Here is an 18,860-nt window from a genome sequence, read left to right as displayed (position 1 = left end):
TCTGTCGCAGGGCTGGAGTGCAGTGGCCGGACCTCAGCTCACTGCAAGCTCCGCCTCCCAGGTTCCTGCCATTCTCCTGCCTCAGCCTCCCGAGTAGCTGGGACCACAGGCGCCCGCCACCTCGCCCGGCTAGTTTTTTGTATTTTTAGTAGAGACGGGGTTTCACCGTATTAGCCAGGATGGTCTCGATCTCCTGACCTCGTGATCCGCCCGTCTCGGCCTCCCAAAGTGCTGGGATTACAGGCTTGAGCCACCGCGCCCGGCCTTTTTTTTTTTTTTTTTTTAACAGCTTCTGTTATCTGCACTTTTTGCGATTGTCTGTCGTTCTCTGACCACGATTAACACCTCTGTGCTTGAGTGGAGATTGATTCTATAGGAAGACAAGCATTAAACCTTGTTACCTGATTATGGCCACATAAATATTGCTCACTTAGTGGCTAAATAGAGTAGAGTACTGTGATCTCCATTTTTATAACTGTTTTTGTTTGTTTGCTTGCTTTTCCTGGACATTTCCTATTTTCTTCTTGAATTATCTACCGTTACCACTTCCACCACTGATAGATCCGTAAGGAGAGCGGCAGAGCACAGAAGGCGCCCTCTCCCCTCGTGTCTTCCAAGCTCTCCTGCCTCGCTCAGCCGATGGTGCCTGTGGCCTCCTCCCCAGCGTCAGCTGGCTCCCCTTTGTAACTCTCCGGGATCCAGCCCTGTGTCTAGATCCCACTACTTCCCCTCTCGATCTTCTCCGTTGTTCTCCTAGAAGAAATCCTCAAGCACCACCCTAAGAAAGGATGTTTGGCAGTCTGAGACCGTCCATATTTGAAGCAGTGGAAGTAATGAAAAATCTCATTACTGGGTTTTAGACAAATAGCAGTTTGTCTTTTTCACTAATAAGGTCTCTGAGGCAAATGATTGACTTTTCAGCAGTGCCCCTGGAGACTAGGCATCCTTGGCCGGCTGGCTTATCCTCATGGTTGCAATATGCCCACCACATCTGCAGGTGTTCCATCTGCTTGGGAGGCAAGAGAAAATGGGGAAGGGGCAGTGCTGGCCACAGCTGTCTCTTTTATAAGGAAAGAACAGCCCACCCTCTGTGTCTGTGGCTTCCACATCCTTGGAGTCAACTAACTGTGGCTCCAAGACATTCAGAAAAAAAAATATTGCACTGTACTGAACATGTACACTTTTTCTCACCATTATTCCCTAAACAGTACAGTGTAACAACTGTGTTTACAGCATTCACATTGTAGTAGATGTTATAGGTAATCTAGAGATGATTTGAAGTACACCAAAGTCTGTGTGTAGGTTACATGCAAGCACCACACCATTTTTTATCTGTGTGTTGGCAGATTTTGGCATCTGGGGGGGTCTAGGAACCAATACCCTAGGGATATTGAGGGATGACTGCAACAAGCCGACTTCGGTTTAGACGAAGTTGGCCAGAGCCAGGTCACGCAGCACCCCAGCTGTGGTTGAGGGGTGGCTAAAGGGAGTGGACTTAGGGGTGTCTGTGAGATGATCCGATGAGGACCATCAGCCACATTGCCTGGGTAATGTCATCATTCTAACTACATCCATTATCCATAGTGTAGATATCGAATGTGAGGCAATTTTCAGTCTTCCAATGGTAGCATTATTACTATTTGCAGTGGATGAGTAGATTTCTTGATAAGTCTGCCACCTCCATCCAGATAAATGCCATAAGAGGAATATTTATAGTCATCGTACACAGTATATGTATTGACTGAGTTAGAGAGAAAAAAGAATTCAAATGTTTTTGTAACAACTTTTATCTTGGATACTAAATCCTTAGCCTATAAACTAGAAAGGAAGGTGAAGTCTGAAAGACACAGATGCTCGGCCGGGCGCGGTGGCTCAAGCCTGTAATCCCAGCACTTTGGGAGGCCGAGATGGGCGGATCACGAGGTCGGGAGATCGAGACCATCCTGGCTAACACGGTGAAACCCCGTCTCTACTAAAAAATATAAAAAACTAGCCGGGCGAGGTGGCGGGTGCCTGTAGTCCCAGCTACTCGGGAGGCTGAGGCAGGAGAATGGCGGGAACCCGGGAGGCGGAGCTTGCAGTGAGCTGAGATCCGGCCACTGCACTCCAGCCTGGGTGACAGAGCGAGACCCCGTCTCAAAAAAAAAAAAAAAAAAAAAGACACAGATGCTCTTGGAAACAGAGCCCATGAAGTCTTGTCCATCAGTTTCTTCTAGTGGATATTTCTCAAGGGCAGTCACAACTCACCATCACTGAAGACGGCAGTCAAGCCCGGAGTGAAATCTAGGTGAGTTTCTCTTCTTTCTAATGGGGGGCCAGTAGCGAATTCGGTTGGTGGTAAAGACAATAATGCCTTTCTTCTGCTGGGACAGCATAGGCTTGACTGCTCCAGTAAGTCTTGTTCTGCATGTAGCCATCTTCATTTGGTTTGGGACTGGAGCATAGGCAAGTTCTTGGTGGGAGGGAGCCATGAAAATAGCCTGAGAATGACTTCTGGAGAACAGATTGCTGTGTGTCAGAAGAGTCTTGTGTGAAAGTTCAGCCCTGGCTGGTGCAGTGGCTCATGCCTGTAATCCCAGCACTTTGGAAGGCCGAGGTGGGCAGATGGCTTGAGTCCAGGAGTTCAAGACCAGCCTGGGCAGCATAGCAAAACCCCATCTCTACAAAAAATACAAAAGTTAGCCAGCTGTAGTGACGTGCACGTGTCATCCCAGCTACTCTGGAGACCAAGGTGGAAGGGTCACTTGAGCTCAGAGTTGGAGGCTGCAGGGAGCCGTGATTGTGCCATTGCACTTCAGCCCAGGCAATAGCGTGAGACCCCCATCTCTTTAAAAAAAAAAAAAAAAAAAAAAAAGTTCAGCCCGTGGATCACGGGCACAATTCACTTCTCCACTCTTCCCCCATACTCTACAAGGCTTTTCTCAGGATGCTTCCGAGTAAATCATGTTTGTGTGGTGCCTCTAAACACGATTGTGTGGTCCAGTCCAGCCACCTCTGGCAGTACACTCCCAAAGCACAGAAACCTGTCAAACGGTCACTCACTGCCACGGCGAGAAGCTTGCTTGGGTCCGCAGCATCCTTGAAGCTGCAGTGACTTAACTGCCGCCCCCCCCACCCCCCCACCAATGTGAAAACCGATAGATGATACATTGGCTTCCTGCATTGATCCCCGTAACTAAATTTTATGTCAAATAAATATTGTAATTCTTCCAAAAATGACTAACGTCTAGAATCTTCAAGTTTCCTCAAAAATATTAAATGCGTGTCTCACAGAACTAAGGTACTCATGTTCTGAAATCTTTGTCATTCCTTTGCTACTCCTGTAGATGGGCACACTGCATGCCTGGCATGGAATCCTGCAGCAAAAGGCAATTCTCAGGCTGAAGGTTGTGATTGTAGTGATTGCTGAATACCATCAGTTAGTTCTTTGGGTACCTCTCAACAGGTGTGTTTCTTGATCACCGTTTCCTAAATTGGAATTTGTGTGTGTGAGTTTGCAAATCTTCTCCACAGACTTGCCGTTGTCATGGCATCTGTGATTCAGAGGAGGGATCTGCAGTGCCAATTCCACGGGAGCTCAGGCTCGCCTGTGTTTCTCTTTCAAACAGTGATTTTCATAAGTGCTTCCCCTGTAATCTCATAGTTGGTCGTTTGTAGGCAATAGGGACACGAGCTGTCGTCTGTTATGTCACAACTGTATTAAGTGTCAAGTGATACTAATTTTTAGGTTTTAAAAAGATGCTTTCCTCTTTTCTAAGTTATCTCTGTTTCCTCCAGCATAATTTTTTTTTCCTTTGGTTAATTTTGATTATTCTCTCTCATACTTAGAGGTGTGTGATGATTTTATTGTTTCTCATATGTAAGAATGAAGAGAAGCTGCCCATCACTGCGGGTCTGTGTCAGGAAGCGTTGGCCAGAGGGCTTTGCTCGATGGGAAGTAGGGGACGCTGTCTGCTGCTCTGGGGACTCACTGACGCCCCCACGCTGAGGTCTTTATTTCTCTGGGCTCTAAACGACCATACTAGCTGCCTTTAATTTTCCCCAGATACGTCAGTAACTCTCTTTAGAGGAAAAAAACTCCACCACCACCCTGAGTGCTTTCTGGGGAGGGTGGTGGTGGAGGATCATTGCAGGACCCCTGGCTTCAGGCACGCAGGTGAGACGTTGGCTGTCCTGATGGCAGGTCTTCAGGTAACCCATGCCTTCCAGCCCACACCATTCCAGGCTTGGGCACAGGGGCCGCCTTCCCACTTCCCTTCTCTGCATGCATTCTAGACACTTTCAATTCTTCTTTTTAACAAAAGTTGGCCAAAGTCAGTTTACATACCTTATGGTTTATTTATAGTAAGCTGTAAGAACCCATACTTGTGAAGGTTTTCAAAACATTAGAATATCTGCTCCCTGGTGTTAAGAGATGTGTAATGTAGTTGAAGCACATATATTCATTCTTTCTCTCTCTGTCTCTCTCTCTCTCTCACACACACACACACACACACACACACACACTCACATACTCCATCACCACCACCACCACCACAACAACTGAAGAGAAGCATTTTTCATTTAGCAGAAATGCTGCCATTTCCACTGTCTATGGCAGAAGGGGAGTTCATCCAAAACATACAGTAGAAACCCCTTTAATTGGAATCCACAGAACGACCATCCCCAAAGCACCGCTGGGAAGAATGAAGCCACTGTGAGAGGTTAAGAGGATAGTGGGGCAGGGCTGGCGCTTGGAGTGGACTGGTAAGCTGACTTCCCAATCAGAAAGGAAATAGGTCACAGGAAAAGTGGGGGGAAACACAGGCCCAGAGAAGATGAGGTCCACGCCTGCCAGTGGGTGCTGGGAGGGCAGCCCTGCAGGGAGCAGGCAGCAGGAGCTACCCAGCCAGGTCCCATGTACCTGGCAGGCCTCGGGCTGTGGACACCCTCGCCTTTGGTTTGTGTGACGTCTCACGGTTGGTGGGACATTTGTGCCGTTTCATCCATCTTCAGTCTGCACAGCTGAGCTAAATGTGACCACCAAAGCTTTTGCTGCTTCTCTGTGCTCATGCACCATCCCTTTCTGTGGTTTGCATGGGGAGATAAAGGTCTTTTCTGTTGGCACCTTTTACAACTCCCAGTCCTAGAATTTGGAGGCTTCAGTAAAAAGAAAAGTGATTTCTCTGCATAAAGATTTAAGAACCTTTACCGCTGATGATCTTAAATGAAATTCACAGACACAGCAAAGCGTATCATTAGCACAGACAACTTCCAGAGTGCAACTGAAGTTCTTTCTTCACAAATGCTTTCCCGAGCCTGAAATCTTCCTGGACTGACCTGATACAGCAATCTCCTACACAGCGGCCTTGACAATTATGCGTTGTCTTGTAGCCTCTCTTCTATTGTTGTCAGCTTACTTTACATCTGTTATGTAAACCTGTCAGGAATGCCTCATGTTAAATTGATGCTCAGGAAGGATCTGTAGATTTGACTTGATAAATACATATTTGAATAAACTACCTTTAGTTGTCTTCTTTAGATGTATCTGTGATGCATTAAATATATTTGATCTTTAATTGATTTGTGTGAAATGTGACAAGAAACAAAGAAAACTTGATTAGCCTTAATTCATGAATATAATATACTATTTGCACTTGTCACAAAACTGGGAGCTTTCCCCAAATTCTTGGAGTTTAACCTTTTTTTTTCCCCCTAATTTCATCTATTTAAAAGTATTATCTGAAATTGCTTGATATTCTGATCACAGATGATGGCCAGCACTATGAGATGTAGAATGGGGCACTGTGATCCCAGCAGGATCCATCTGCCTGGCCCTGCTTGCTGTCGCAGGAACACTTCTGCACCCAACACTGAGGCCGAGGGGGCTCACCCTGCCCCGACACTGAGGCAGATGTCTTTCACAAGGGATCCTGGTGGCACAAGGCAGTGGAGTTTCTGGCTGAAGGTGGAGCCTCATGAGAGGAGAGGGGCAAATGGGAAGTAAGTGCTTTCACTGAACACTGAGGTCAGAAACACGGAAGAGGTGTTCATTCTCACCCGTCCTCTGCAGCATCACACGATAAGCCTGTTTGCTCAGAAGGCAAGGGCAGGAAACAGGCGTAGAGATCAGAAAAGAAGAAGTTAGACCATCTTTTCTTGAAGATGAAGTGATCACCCGTGTTGAAATGTCAGCCGTAAGTATCACCGTGGGATTTACAAAACACTCCATCCAACAGCAGCCAATACACACATTTTTCCAATGTCCGTGGAACATTCATCAAGTTCGGTCATAAAATAAACCTCAACAAGTTTTAAACAACACAGAATGTGTTCTTTAACCCCAAGAGAATCAACTACATGTCAATAAACACAAGAGAAAAATCTATGAAAAAAATTAAACAACGTATTTCTAAATAATGGATCAGAAACCTCAAGGGAAATTTTAAAAAAATACATAGAATTAGATGAAAATAGAATATACAACATATCTGTATTTATAGGATGCAGATAAAGCAGTATTGAAAGAGAAATTTATAGCACTAAAATGCTTATGTTAGAAAAGAGGAAAGATTTCAAATTATTAATATAAATTCCTGCCTCAAGATATTGGAAGAGTAACCGAAAACAGTCAGAAGAAAGGAAATGATAAAGAGCAGAAATCATTGAAATTGAAAACAGAAAAACAATGGAGAAATATCAAAAGCTGATTCTCAGAAAAAATCAATAAAATGGATACATTCCTAGCAATACTAACAAAATAGAATCAAGAGGGAGGTGGGAAAATCTCTATAGATCCTGCAGCCATTCAAAGAATAATGAACTTTACACTCTTAAATTCAGCAACTTAGAGGAAACAGACCAATTCCTCGAAAATCCCCAGCTACCAAAATTCAACTAATTGACTGTTCTGAGTATTATCTGTTCAGCATTAGATAATCTGAATAATCCTAGAATCATGAAAGAAATTGAATTTGTTGTTTGATTCTAATTGTCTGAAACATAAATCTCCAGGCATACATGATTTCACTGGAGACTGTTGCCAAACATTTAAAAAGAACAAGCACTTCCAGAAGATAGAAGGGTTGGGAACACATTTCAATTCATTTTATGAGGCTATTATTATCCTAATGCCAAAACCAGACACACCGTTCACAAAGAAAATAAAGAACAGCAAACCAATATCTGTCACAAACTTAGATGCCGAAATCCTCAAACACAATAATAGCAAATCAGTTCTAGCAATTTATAAAAGGAATTATATACTGTGACTTAGTGGGAATTTTTTACAGCTGTAGAAGTCTAGCTTAGTGTTTAAAAATTAATGTACTTTGTACCAACAGACTAAAGATGAAAAATCATATGATCCTATCAAATGATGCAGAAAACTCTTTCAACAAAACGCAACACTTATTCATGAGAGAGAGAAAAAAAAAACTTGCAGTAAACTAAGAATAGAGAAGAACTTCAATTAGATTTTTTAAAAAAATCTGTAAAAACCTACAGCCGTCCTTTTACTTACCGGTAAAAGATTGAATATTTCCCCCTTAAGATTGGAAGCAAGGCAAGGATATCCATTCTTATCACTGTTATTCAATAGAAGTACTGGAGGTTCTAGCCAGTGCAATAAGACAAGAAAAAGACATCACTGATTATCAGGGAAATGCAAATCAAAACTACAGTGAGGTGCTACTTCATGCCACTAGGGTGGCAGCAATGAAACAGATGGGTAATAACAAGTGTTGGTGAGGATGTTGAGAGATTGGAATCCTTGCACACTGCTGGTGGGAATGTAAAATGGTACGGTGCTTCAGAAAATAGTCTGGCAAGGTTCTCAAGATGTGAAACTGAAGGTTAGCCCGTGACCCAGCAGGAGAGGGGCGTGCACTGTAGAATAGCGCTTGGCCCATGCTAGGCACTCAGCTGACCCCTGCTGGCTTGGCTAATGAGCAGTCTAACAAGTCTCCTCCCTGGCAGTGTGGGGCCTCCGAGTGGAGGGTGGTGCTGGTGTGGGGGCTCCGAGTGGAGGGTGGTGCTGGTGTGGGAGCCATCCAGGTGGAGGGCAGTGCAGGAGGCCGTGGCAGGCGGTGGCAGTGCTTGGACTAAGGTGGTAGATGTTGGCAAGGCAAATGTTTGCATCAGGGGTTCATTGTGAAGGATGAGTGATTTGCACAAGTGAAGGATGAAGATTAGATGGAGGACGCAAGCAAAAGAAGTTAAAGGCAACGCCAGTGTTTTTGGCCTGGGTGGAATGGAGCGGCTGTCTCCTGAGCCAGGAGGACCATGAGGCTGGAGGTTGGATGGAGGTCTTGGGGTGTAGGACACAAGAGCTCTGCTCAGGCAGTGTGGGGTGTGAGGTCCCATCAGAGATGTTTGTTCAGCATCTCCTGTAAATTAGGAAGGTTGACAGGGCATACAGCAGCACACAAGTGGACAAACCCTGGCTGTACTTTCCTGAGAATGCATCAGAAGGTGGTCGATGTCATCCTGGAACAGACAATAACTGAAGCCACGGGGTGGTGACGAGCCCCCATGTGGTTCGTGTGGCTGGAGAGGAGAGGCCGGTCGAGGCCTGTGCTCGGTGGTGTGTGTAGAGTCTGGTAAATGGAGAGGCACTGACAGACCAGACCAGAGAAGTAGCCGGGGAGTTGGAGGGAAACCAGGACTCATGGCCTCAGGAAGTCAGGAAAAGCCTCAGGAAAGCCTTCTAGAAGTAGGGACCGTTCGCTGATTGCTGTGCTGCTGAGCGGCTCACACGATGAGGACTGAGGATGGACTGTTGCGTTTGTGGACACAGGGCCATAGCTGGACTTAACAAAAGCAGTTTCAGCGCAGGGTGGTGGGCTCTCATGTGATTCTAAACTATCCAAGCGAGGGTGGGCGATGCCGTGTGGAAGCTCCTGAGGGTGGTTTGTTTTCTTTACATGGACGTTATGAGAGCATGTGTTTGTGCTAATGGGAGTAACCTGGCAGAGAGGGAAAAGCTGATGTGTGGGAGGGAGAGAGAGCTCATGAGGGTGGCCCTTAAGTAGGTGTGAAGGGAACAGGATCCAGTACACGAGGGGAGGAGCTGGCTGGAGGAGGAGCGTGGACGGTGGTCATTTCGCAGAGGGATGGCAGCACATGCGCACAGAGGCCAGGTTTGGAGGAAGGGTGAAGACACACAGCACAATCGAGTACAGGAGGAGCAGGTACACACACATACACACACGTATATAAGCACATGCACATACAGGCATGTACACATACACATGCATGTAGACAACATATGCACACATGTACACGTATATGCACATTTACATATATGTACACACAGACATATATGCATATAGACATGCATAGATGCCACACACATGTGTGCACATTGTACACACATACACACATACATGTCCACACATATACATGTACACACATGCACATACACATACAGTTGTATACACAGAGACACACACACACATATACATGCATGCACACACATAGACATGCACACGTGCACAGACACATGCACACATACATGCGCATATACACACACACACTTATACACATATATACATGCCCACCTATACATACATAAATATACACACATATACATGCACACAGAAACATGGACATATACACACATGCACACATATATACACAGGTACATGCTCATACAGACAGACGTGCACATCTACACATTCACCTATATACACACGGAGTCCTATATACTCACATACATACATACACATGTATATACATGTATACACCTAAACACATACACACACATGCACATACTGCTTTTGGTGCCATGCCGCAGCACATTCCTAGTGCTTCACATACGTTCCTTTCTAATTGGTGTTTGTTTTGGAAGGTGGAGTGAGTACGTGTGTCTGGATCCGGCCTTATTAGATTGTCCTTTGCGCGCTGGGAATAACACCCACTTTCTGCTCAGCTCTTCCTAGTTTCTCCAGCTTTCCCTCTCCTCCTTGTTAACAGAATTGGAACCCTTCCTGTCTTCCTGTCTCTCTCCTGAAATTAGCCAAGGCTCTCTCTCTTATGACTCAGTTCATTAGAGTTAAGTAAGCAGAAACACAGCAGCTGATGATGAACGAAATGTTTCCGGGGGTGAAAGCACCCATCTGGCAGGGGGCAGAGCCCTCTTACAGGTTCTGCCATGCAGAGAAGAAGCCGCAAGGACCGAGGGTGGCCAGAAGGAGATGTCTGACCTGAGCTGTAGAACATAAGAAGTTGGCAGCATAAGACAGGTAGGAAAGGCATGTCAGTGACAGAGGCAGGAGGAGAGGCTAGGACACGTGATCCACTTGTGTAAGGAGCTCCAGCAGTGTGCCCGGAGTGCCGGGCATTGCCAGGTCTGGAAGAGGTCATCAGTTTTTGGGAAAGGTGTCTGCGTGGGCTAGAAATCATGGAACAAATCATAAAGCCAGTAGTACTTTAAACCCAGATGCTGCTTTTATAACTCACTTTGCTACTTTGCCCTTGGCAGCAAGGGTTGGGGGCACAGCCCTGGCTATTAGCACAGCCCTGGTTACTGGCACAGCCCTGGCTACTAACACAGCCCTGGTTACCATCAGAGCCCTGGCTGCTAGCACAGTCCTGGCTACTAGCCACCTCTGCTAGAGACTACCCGAAGAATATGCCATGAGTTAGCTCTTTCTCCCCCTCCTGCCACTGGTCAGCTAAGCCTTCCTCCTGAAAATCTCTTGTTGACAGAGAGGGTGCAGAATTTCCAGTATCTCCTTTAGTCGACTATAAGAGATATTAGCGTAATTTCTAGTTGACCATCTTCACAGAGTTTTAGAATGATCACAGAGCATTTAGAAGCTGTTGAGTTGCTAATAGCTAAGTGACTTTGAAATAATGCATGCTTCATTTGGGGGAAACTCAGGGTAATTGTGACAAACTGTTGTTATGAAGGGGCTCTAGCTGGGCTTGGAAGGGCAGGCTTGAGGCTTCTCCACGTCCTTGGAAGTCTTCATCCACCAGAAGGAGCTCCTTCTGCTCTCTCAGCCTGGATGTGATAGTTGCCAGCAATAGGCACAACTTGGTTTTTAAATTAAAATCTAATATTTGATATACATAATTATATCAATGCTATATTAAAAATATGACTTCTGCTTTGCATCTGCTGTTTTTGGTACACTGTGTGTCACATGAGAGATGCCACATTAATATCTTTGACTATTAATAGAGTTGGATAAGTAATACACTGACTCCTTTAGCAGCCTCAGCCTTTCTTTGAACTTTGCAAAGATGGCCATTGTAATTAGGTATTGTTGAATTGAGAATAAAAGTTACTTTAAGGCAGAACTAAAAGTGTTACTGAGGAGGTGTTATTTTCAGAAAATACTTGGTAAAGACTCCTCTGGAGTTATTAGTACCGTAGCTCATTATAAAGACGCCTCTTGGGCCGGGCGCGGTGGCTCAAGCCTGTAATCCCAGCACTTTGGGAGGCCGAGACGGGCGGATCACTAGGTCAGGAGATCGAGACCATCCTGGCTAACACGGTGAAACCCCGTCTCTACTAAAAAATACAAAAAACTAGCCGGGCGAGGTGGCGGGCGCCTGTAGTCCCAGCTGCTCGGGAAGCTGAGGCAGGAGAATGGCGTGAACCCGGGAGGCGGAGCTTGCAGTGAGCTGAGATCCGGCCACCGCACTCCAGCCTGGGCGGCAGAGCGAGACTCTGTCTCAAAAAAAAAGAAAAAAGAAAAGAAAAGAAAAAAAAAAAAAAAAGGATGCCTCTTATATGGATTTGAGAAGGGAAAGAAGCAGCCCAGTGTTAATGTTTTATTTAGAAAATGTGAGGCCGGGCGCGGTGGCTCATGCCTGTAATCCCAGCTCTTTGGGAGGCCGAGGTGGGCGGATCACCTGAGGTTGGGAGTTTGAGACCAGCCTGGTCAACATTGGTGAAACCCAGTCTCTACTAAAAATACAAAATTAGCCTGATGTGGTGGCTCATGCCTGTAATCCCAGCTACTTGAGAGGCAGGAGAATCGCTTGAACCCGGGTGGTGGAGGTTGCAGTGAGCTGAGATCATGCCATTGCACTCCAGCCTGGGCGACAAGAGCAAAACTCCATCTCAAAAAAAAAAAAAAACACAAAGTGCCATGCAGGTGGTCCCCACTGCCCCCACAGCAGTGCTTTCTGCAGGGAGTGAATGGCAGGCCTGGGGTGAGCTGCCCGCTTGCTTCGTGAACTGCGCGTGCACTGACTCCACGTTACCCACACGTGGGGACGATGCAGCAGATGTCTTTTTTGGATCTGTGCTGTGTATCGCATCGCAAGACTTTTCTGGACCTTCCCAAATCCTCCGGAAGACTCTGGAGAGCATTTAAAGATGAGAATCTTTCTTGTGTTTGAGTCCCCGGGTTCCCCAGGAGAAACCCCTTTGGGTGCACTTCAGCCTGGGCTTGCTCTTCAGGAAAACCGTGGCTCCGGGCTGGAACTGGTCACTTTTAGGCCTGGGCACTGTTCACAAGCTTGGCCGATCCCAAGTACTCAGCCTTACACGCAGGCCTGCTTCTGAAAGATCGTTTCAGTTACAGGGTCAATATCTTAGATAAATGCAAAACCAAAACAATGTATAGGAAATAACTCATCTGTTCAAATAGTTTTTTTTTTTTCCTTGGGTTAGCCACCCTTAGAAGAATGTTCATTGGCAGAACGCTTTGGCTTGAATATCAGGATGTTTTTTAGAAATGCTATTGGTTTTGGCCAGGCGCAGTGGCTCAGGCCTGTAACCCCAGAACTTTGGGAGGCTGAGGCAGGCGACTCACTTGAGGTCAGGAATTCGAGACCAGCCTGGCCAACATGGCGAAACCTGTCTCTACTAAAATACAAAAATTAGCCGGGTGTGGTGGCACGCACCTGTGATCCCAGCTACTCAGGAGGCTGAGGCAGGCAAATCGCTTGAACCCAGAGGTGGAGGTTGCAGTGAGCCGAGATTGTGCCGCTGCACTCTAGCCTAGGCGACAAAGCAAGACTCCCTCTCAAAAAAAAAAAGTGTGTATATATATATACACACACACACACATATATGTAATATATGTATTACTGGTTCTAATACCCCTAAAGCAAAGAACTCTTCCATGCACCCAGTAGTGTGGTGGGAAAGAAGGAATTCAGCATGCTTCCTCCTGGGCCTGGCGGACAGGTACCAGGTGAGTGGAGCACTGTCATTGCCTGTCACCTGCTCTTGGAACCTCTGCAGTGAAAGGGCATGACGTCTTGTCTATACATCAATGTGCTTTGGGGGGCTTCTTAAGTAGGTGGGGTTTCTGTCAGTGATCACACTGAATCGGGAAGTGGAGTTTCTAGTAGACATTTTTGCAATAAAGCTCTTTCTACATCTACCTGTCCGACTGCTCACTTGGCAACCACAGAATGTTTCCAGTGTCTGGTGTGCTTCAGGAGGCATTAGGCCAAGCGCCCGTGCATCTCAGGGTGCAGACTGAGATAGGCACAGCAGACGCAAGCCCAGCAGCGTCTGGACCACGGGAGCTTTGCCTCTCCACCAGACAAGACACAGACTTCTTGGTCCCTAAGGAAGTCCCCTTCAAACCTGCTGAGTTCTCATGTGGCTCCTGCACACTGGACACTCGCCCCACCACCCCGTGCCTTCCTGTGTTCTAGTGCTGACTTGAAAGAAAGGTGGTGTTGGTAGGAACAGTGTTATATTTCAGAAGCTTGGCACAAATGGTTGGCAGCACTGGAGGGGCTGCAGTGTTTAGAGGCTGTGGCGGGAGGACCTGTTGGATGGAAAGACTGCAGTGTTTGTTTAGAGGTTGTGGCGGGAGGACCTGTTGGATGGAGGGACTGCAGCGTTTGTTTAGAGGCTGTGGCGGGAGGGCCTGTTGGATGGAGGGACTGTAGCGTTTGTTTAGAGGCTGTGGCGGGAGGACCTGTTGGATGGAGGGACTGCAGCGTTTGTTTAGAGGCTGTGGCGGGAGGACCTGTTGGATGGAGGGACTGCAGCGTTTGTTTAGAGGCTGTGGCGGGAGGACCTGTTGGATGGAGGGACTGCAGTGTTTGTTTAGAGGCTGTGGCGGGAGGACCTGTTGGATGGAGGGACTGCAGTGTTTGTTTAGAGGCTGTGGCGGGAGGACCTGTTGGATGGAGGGACTGCAGTGTTTGTTTAGAGGCTGTGGCGGGAGGACCTGTTGGATGGAGGGACTGCAGTGTTTGTTTAGAGGCTGTGGCGGGAGGACCTGTTGGATGGAGGGACTGCAGTGTTTGTTTAGACGTTGTGGCGGGAGGACCTGTTGGATGGAGGGACTGCAGTGTTTGTTTAGAGGTTGTGGCGGGAGGACCTGTTGGATGGAGGGACTGCAGTGTTTGTTTAGAGGTTGTGGCGGGAGGACCTGTTGGATGGAGGGACTGTAGTGTTTGTTTAGAGGTTGTGGCGGGAGGACCTGTTGGATGGAGGGACTGTAGTGTTTGTTTAGAGGTTGTGGTGGAAGGACCTGTTGCTCACTTCTCAGTAATGGTTAGACAGTAAATTTAACATAGAAGCAACTTAACAAAAAGAAAAGCTTTTCATATAGGGGGGCTGTTTTTGGTTTGTTTTTAGAGATGGCTTTGCTCTGTCACCCAGGCTGGAGTGCAGTGGTGCCACCACAGCTCACTGCCATCTTGAACTTCTGAGCCCAAGGGATCCTCCCACCTCAGCCTCCTGAGTAGCTGGGACTACAGGCACGCACCACTACACCAGGCTAATTTTAAACAACTTTTTTGTAGAGACAGATATCTTGCCATCTTGCCCAGGCTGGTCTCAAACTCCTGAGCTCAAGCAGTCCTCCCACCTCAGCCTCTTGAGAAGCTGGGACTACAGGCGTGCACCACCACACCCAGCTAATTAAAAAAAAATTTGGAGTGATGGGAGTCTTTCCATCTTGCCCACGCTGATCTTGAACTCCTAGATTCAGGTGATCCTCCCACCTCAGCCTCCCAAAGTGCTAGGATTACAGATGTGAGCCACCACACCTGGTTCTATAAAAAGAAAAGCTAAAACTAGTAAACCACACTGGTATTTTTTGCTCTATTTCTGCTATATACATATCCCTTTGAAAAGGAAAATAGGAATATTGAACTTAGTTTTTGCATAAAGGGCCATTTCCTCCCACTTAAAGTTGTTTCCTTTTTAATCCTCTGCCAGCCATTCTTACAGGGCCAGTGGTAGTGGTGCTGATTAAAATAACACAAGTCTGCCAGCAGTCCCAGACAGACATCGCAAATGGCGCCTTCCACAGTTCAGGACTGTGCGCTTCACTCCGCGGAGGTCTGCCCCAGATGCCTCCCCCTCTCCTCCCTCCCAGCCCCTTTCCGGAGGCCGGGGAGAGTGTGTTTCCATCAAGCACAGGAGCCAGCACTTCCTCACAGCCTTCCCGTGCCCTCCCAGCACCAGGCTCACATGGCCGCTCTCACCCATCCCATCCGCCTTTTGTGATGCGGGTCTGAATAGGTGCAGGTCCACATCGTGCCTGGACCCATCATCTGGCTTAGTGGGCCTGTCACAGCAGACCTGGAAACTAATTTTCTGTGTAGAGCAGGTTGCATCGCTGATGCTGTTTTAGCTTATAGAGCCTAGAGCCAAGAGCCCAGGAAATGGTTTTAAACGTGATTTTCCCTTCCCTCTTCCCTCTTCTTTAAAAAACACCCACTCCTTGGTGATGCTTGGTGATTGTTACGCAGCTTGTAAATATACCTAACGTCGCTGAACTGTACATTTAAAACAGTTAGCCTGGCAAATTTTATGCTACATGTAATTTACTGTCATAAAAAAAACCTCATTCCTCTAGAAATTGCAGATTTTATTGAAAAGTTTATATTATTAAGTATATGAGAATTTGATTTGTACTCTGGGTTTAATGTTCCTGTGGTAGAATGGGTTATTAATAAAACTAGCAGTCGTTAGTACCTTCCATTTGAGAAATTTGAGATGTTGAAAACAAACTTCGCCAGAGTCAGATGACAGTGCATTCTGTACCATCACCGCTGTGCGAGGTGGCTGTGAGTGAATGCACCTCTGTGTGTATTTCATTCCAAAAGCACTGGGAGTGCTGTCTGGAGAAGGCTCGGCAGCTTTCATGTTGGCGTCGTAGGTGTTTGGTGGAGATTCAGGAGGATCCAGATGGGATAATGGTGCCCCTAAAATCAGGGGCAGTGCCCGGCACTCTGGACACATGTGCTGGCCCAGCTGCAGGGCAGTCCGTGTCATCCTTGGGCCCTCTGTGTCCTCATCGGCAAAGCTCTTTTAACATGGAGCTGAAACCTCATGGGGATGGTAAAAAGCAGATGCAATAATATATGTGAAAGAGCTGCGACAAATACTAAGAACTTCGTGACTAAAAGGAAGGAGCAAGGAAGGAGCAAAAACGCAGACACAGACACATTCTCTCCCCATCAAGCCGTGAAGCACATCGTAGCCCTCGGTGATTAAAAGCCATGTGTTCTGGATACATCTCACCCCCACCTCATATTCATCGTCACTTACAATATTCATTTATAACAGCGCCTCTTCTTCATGGAGGCCTGCCACAGTCTGAGTAAACAGAAAAGTGATCTTGTCCCTGTGGTGTTCACAAAACAAGCCCTAGGAATTGTGTAAGTCACAAACAGTGTCCAGGCCCTGGATCTGGGATGACCAGTCTCTGTCATGTGATGCTCCAGCCTCGTGCTGACCGCTTGATCCACGACCCCACATTAGCAGGAGGTGCTCTCGGTCTGAAGCCTCGTTGGGTACCTCGTTGTTCCACGTCTCCGGCCTAGATGGGCAGATGAGATTGGGCCCTACAGCAGAATGCTTTCCATTACAGCTGAATAATAGGTATTTGTAGACACGTGAATGAAGGAGTTCTGCAAGCCATGTGGCCCTGCATGATCAGCATTTTTGGGGTTTTATGTTTTCATTCCTTTAGCTATCTACATGATACGCCCAGGCATCACATTTCAGGGTAACCGAAGTGAAGGCAATGCAGATTCCGTCTCCACAGCCTGTGGTGTGTTCTTGTTTTGTCTGTTCCCTGTCTCTTTCTATCCCTTTGTTTCCTGCGACCCTTTCTCCTCTCCCCTCTCCCTGCAACAAAGGACCAGCCTCGATGATGCCGCTGGAGGGGCTTTGCGAGCGGAGCTCTCCCAGGGCCCATGGGGCCTCCCTTCCAGCAGGTGGGCCCTGCATGCAGCCCACGGTGTCTGAGGACACCCCCAGCTGAAAGCATCCTACTTGGCAGAACTGGTTCTGATACTGTCCAGCTCTTGTCAGTCATTTCCAGGAGCAGGGAGAGCAGTGTGTGTACATAATCCCTCGTGTGTTACGCTTATTAAATTTTACTGGCCAAAATGCCAGGAATTCTTGTGAACTTCATTATTTCTGAAAACAACAGCAAAACCTCTTGTGGATTACCGATATGGCCACATACAGGCAATGTGGGTAGCCAGGGACAGGGTCACAATCTCAATGCTGGAATAATTGTACTTGGTAGTATGAGGATCCTGTGTTTTGCCGAGTGCTGTGGTTTTTTGGTAAAAGAGGAACCCACCTGCTTATCCTTCGCAGTGTAGCAAACTCATGTATCAGACAGCCCTGTCATTTTTTAAACCTTTGAATGTAATGCATTATTTAAAAAGAAAGAAGAGTTACACTTTCAATTAGATTTCATTTGGTAAAAAGTGAAATTTTCTGTGCATTTTAGTAGTAAACAACAATTCACTCAGTGCCTTTCTTCCTAAAATGGCACCGTGATATCAGCTTCACATATGGTAGTTTTACATGACCAAAGTCTCATTGAAATAAATATCAACCGGCGTTCCTATCCCTACTTTAAAGAGAGATTAAGTTTTCAATTTAAAAAACACCCCACCTTTCTCCCTGATAACAAAATTTTTTAAAAAATTTTTTATTATACTTTAAGTTCTAGGGTACACGTGCACAACGTGCAGATTTGTTACATACGTATACATGTGCCATGTTGGTGTGCTGCACACATTAACTCGTCATTTACAAAATTATTGCACATTTGTTTGTAGAACATTTAGAGAAATCCGATGAAGATGGGAGAAAATAAACCCTCCCTAATCCCCCACTCGGGGATGCGCGTTCGCTCCACTCGGGGACGCGTGCTTACTCACTCGCTCTGTCTGTTTTCCAGTCTCTTCTGATAGGTCGCTTTAGTCAGCCTACTCAGACTCACATTTTGTGCTTTGCTTTTTTGTGGGTGATGGAGTTCACGTCACATAACCTGAACATCTTCCTATGTCATTAAACACAACAAAATAAGGTTAGGATGGATTAAAGATTGAACATTTAAAATAAACCATAAGGGGCCAGGCGCGGTGGCTCACGCCTGTAATCCCAGCACTTTGGGAGGCCGAGGCGGGCGGATCACGAGGTCAGGAAATCAAGACCATCCTGGCTAACACGGTGAAACCCCTTCTCTACTAAAAATACAAAAAATTAGCTGGGCGTGGTGGCAGGCACCTGTAGTCCCAGCTACTCGGGAGGCTGAGGCAGGAGAATGGGGTGAACCCGGGAAGAGGAGCTTGCAGTGAGCTGAGATCCGGCCACTGCACTCCAGCCTGGGCGACAGAGCGAGACTCCATCTCAAAAATAATAATAATAATAATAATAATAATAATAAATAAACCATAAGACACCATGAAAGACCTGGTGGACACTGATACAATCCTAGGGTAAGTAGGGGCCTGCAAAGAGGAAAACCGGAAAGAAAACAGAGTTGACTGAGACGTAACCAGGCTGTGCCATCAGAAGGGCGTTGGGAATGAGACGGCCAGTTTTCCAGGCTTACAGTCAGCCTCCAGAGACAGTTCAGCAGCGGTGCCTCTCTCCAGAGGACTTTCTGGTGAAAACTGACCGCCTGAGTTGATAT

At 46.7% G+C, this 18,860-nt stretch overlaps 1 protein-coding gene across 1 annotated transcript in view; it reads left to right on the top strand.

Moving 5' to 3' along the window:
• The window catches only part of RPTOR (regulatory associated protein of MTOR complex 1), a 425,447-nt gene that overhangs the window by 191,116 nt on the left and 215,471 nt on the right, over nucleotides 1-18,860 (top strand). The gene's annotated exons all lie outside the window — the stretch shown is intronic.

This window comes from Macaca thibetana, chromosome 16 (assembly GCF_024542745.1).
Source record: "Macaca thibetana thibetana isolate TM-01 chromosome 16, ASM2454274v1, whole genome shotgun sequence".
Lineage (NCBI taxonomy): Eukaryota > Metazoa > Chordata > Mammalia > Primates > Cercopithecidae > Macaca > Macaca thibetana.
The sequence above is the reverse complement of the archived record's forward strand: the minus strand, read 5'-3'. Positions and strand labels throughout refer to the sequence as shown.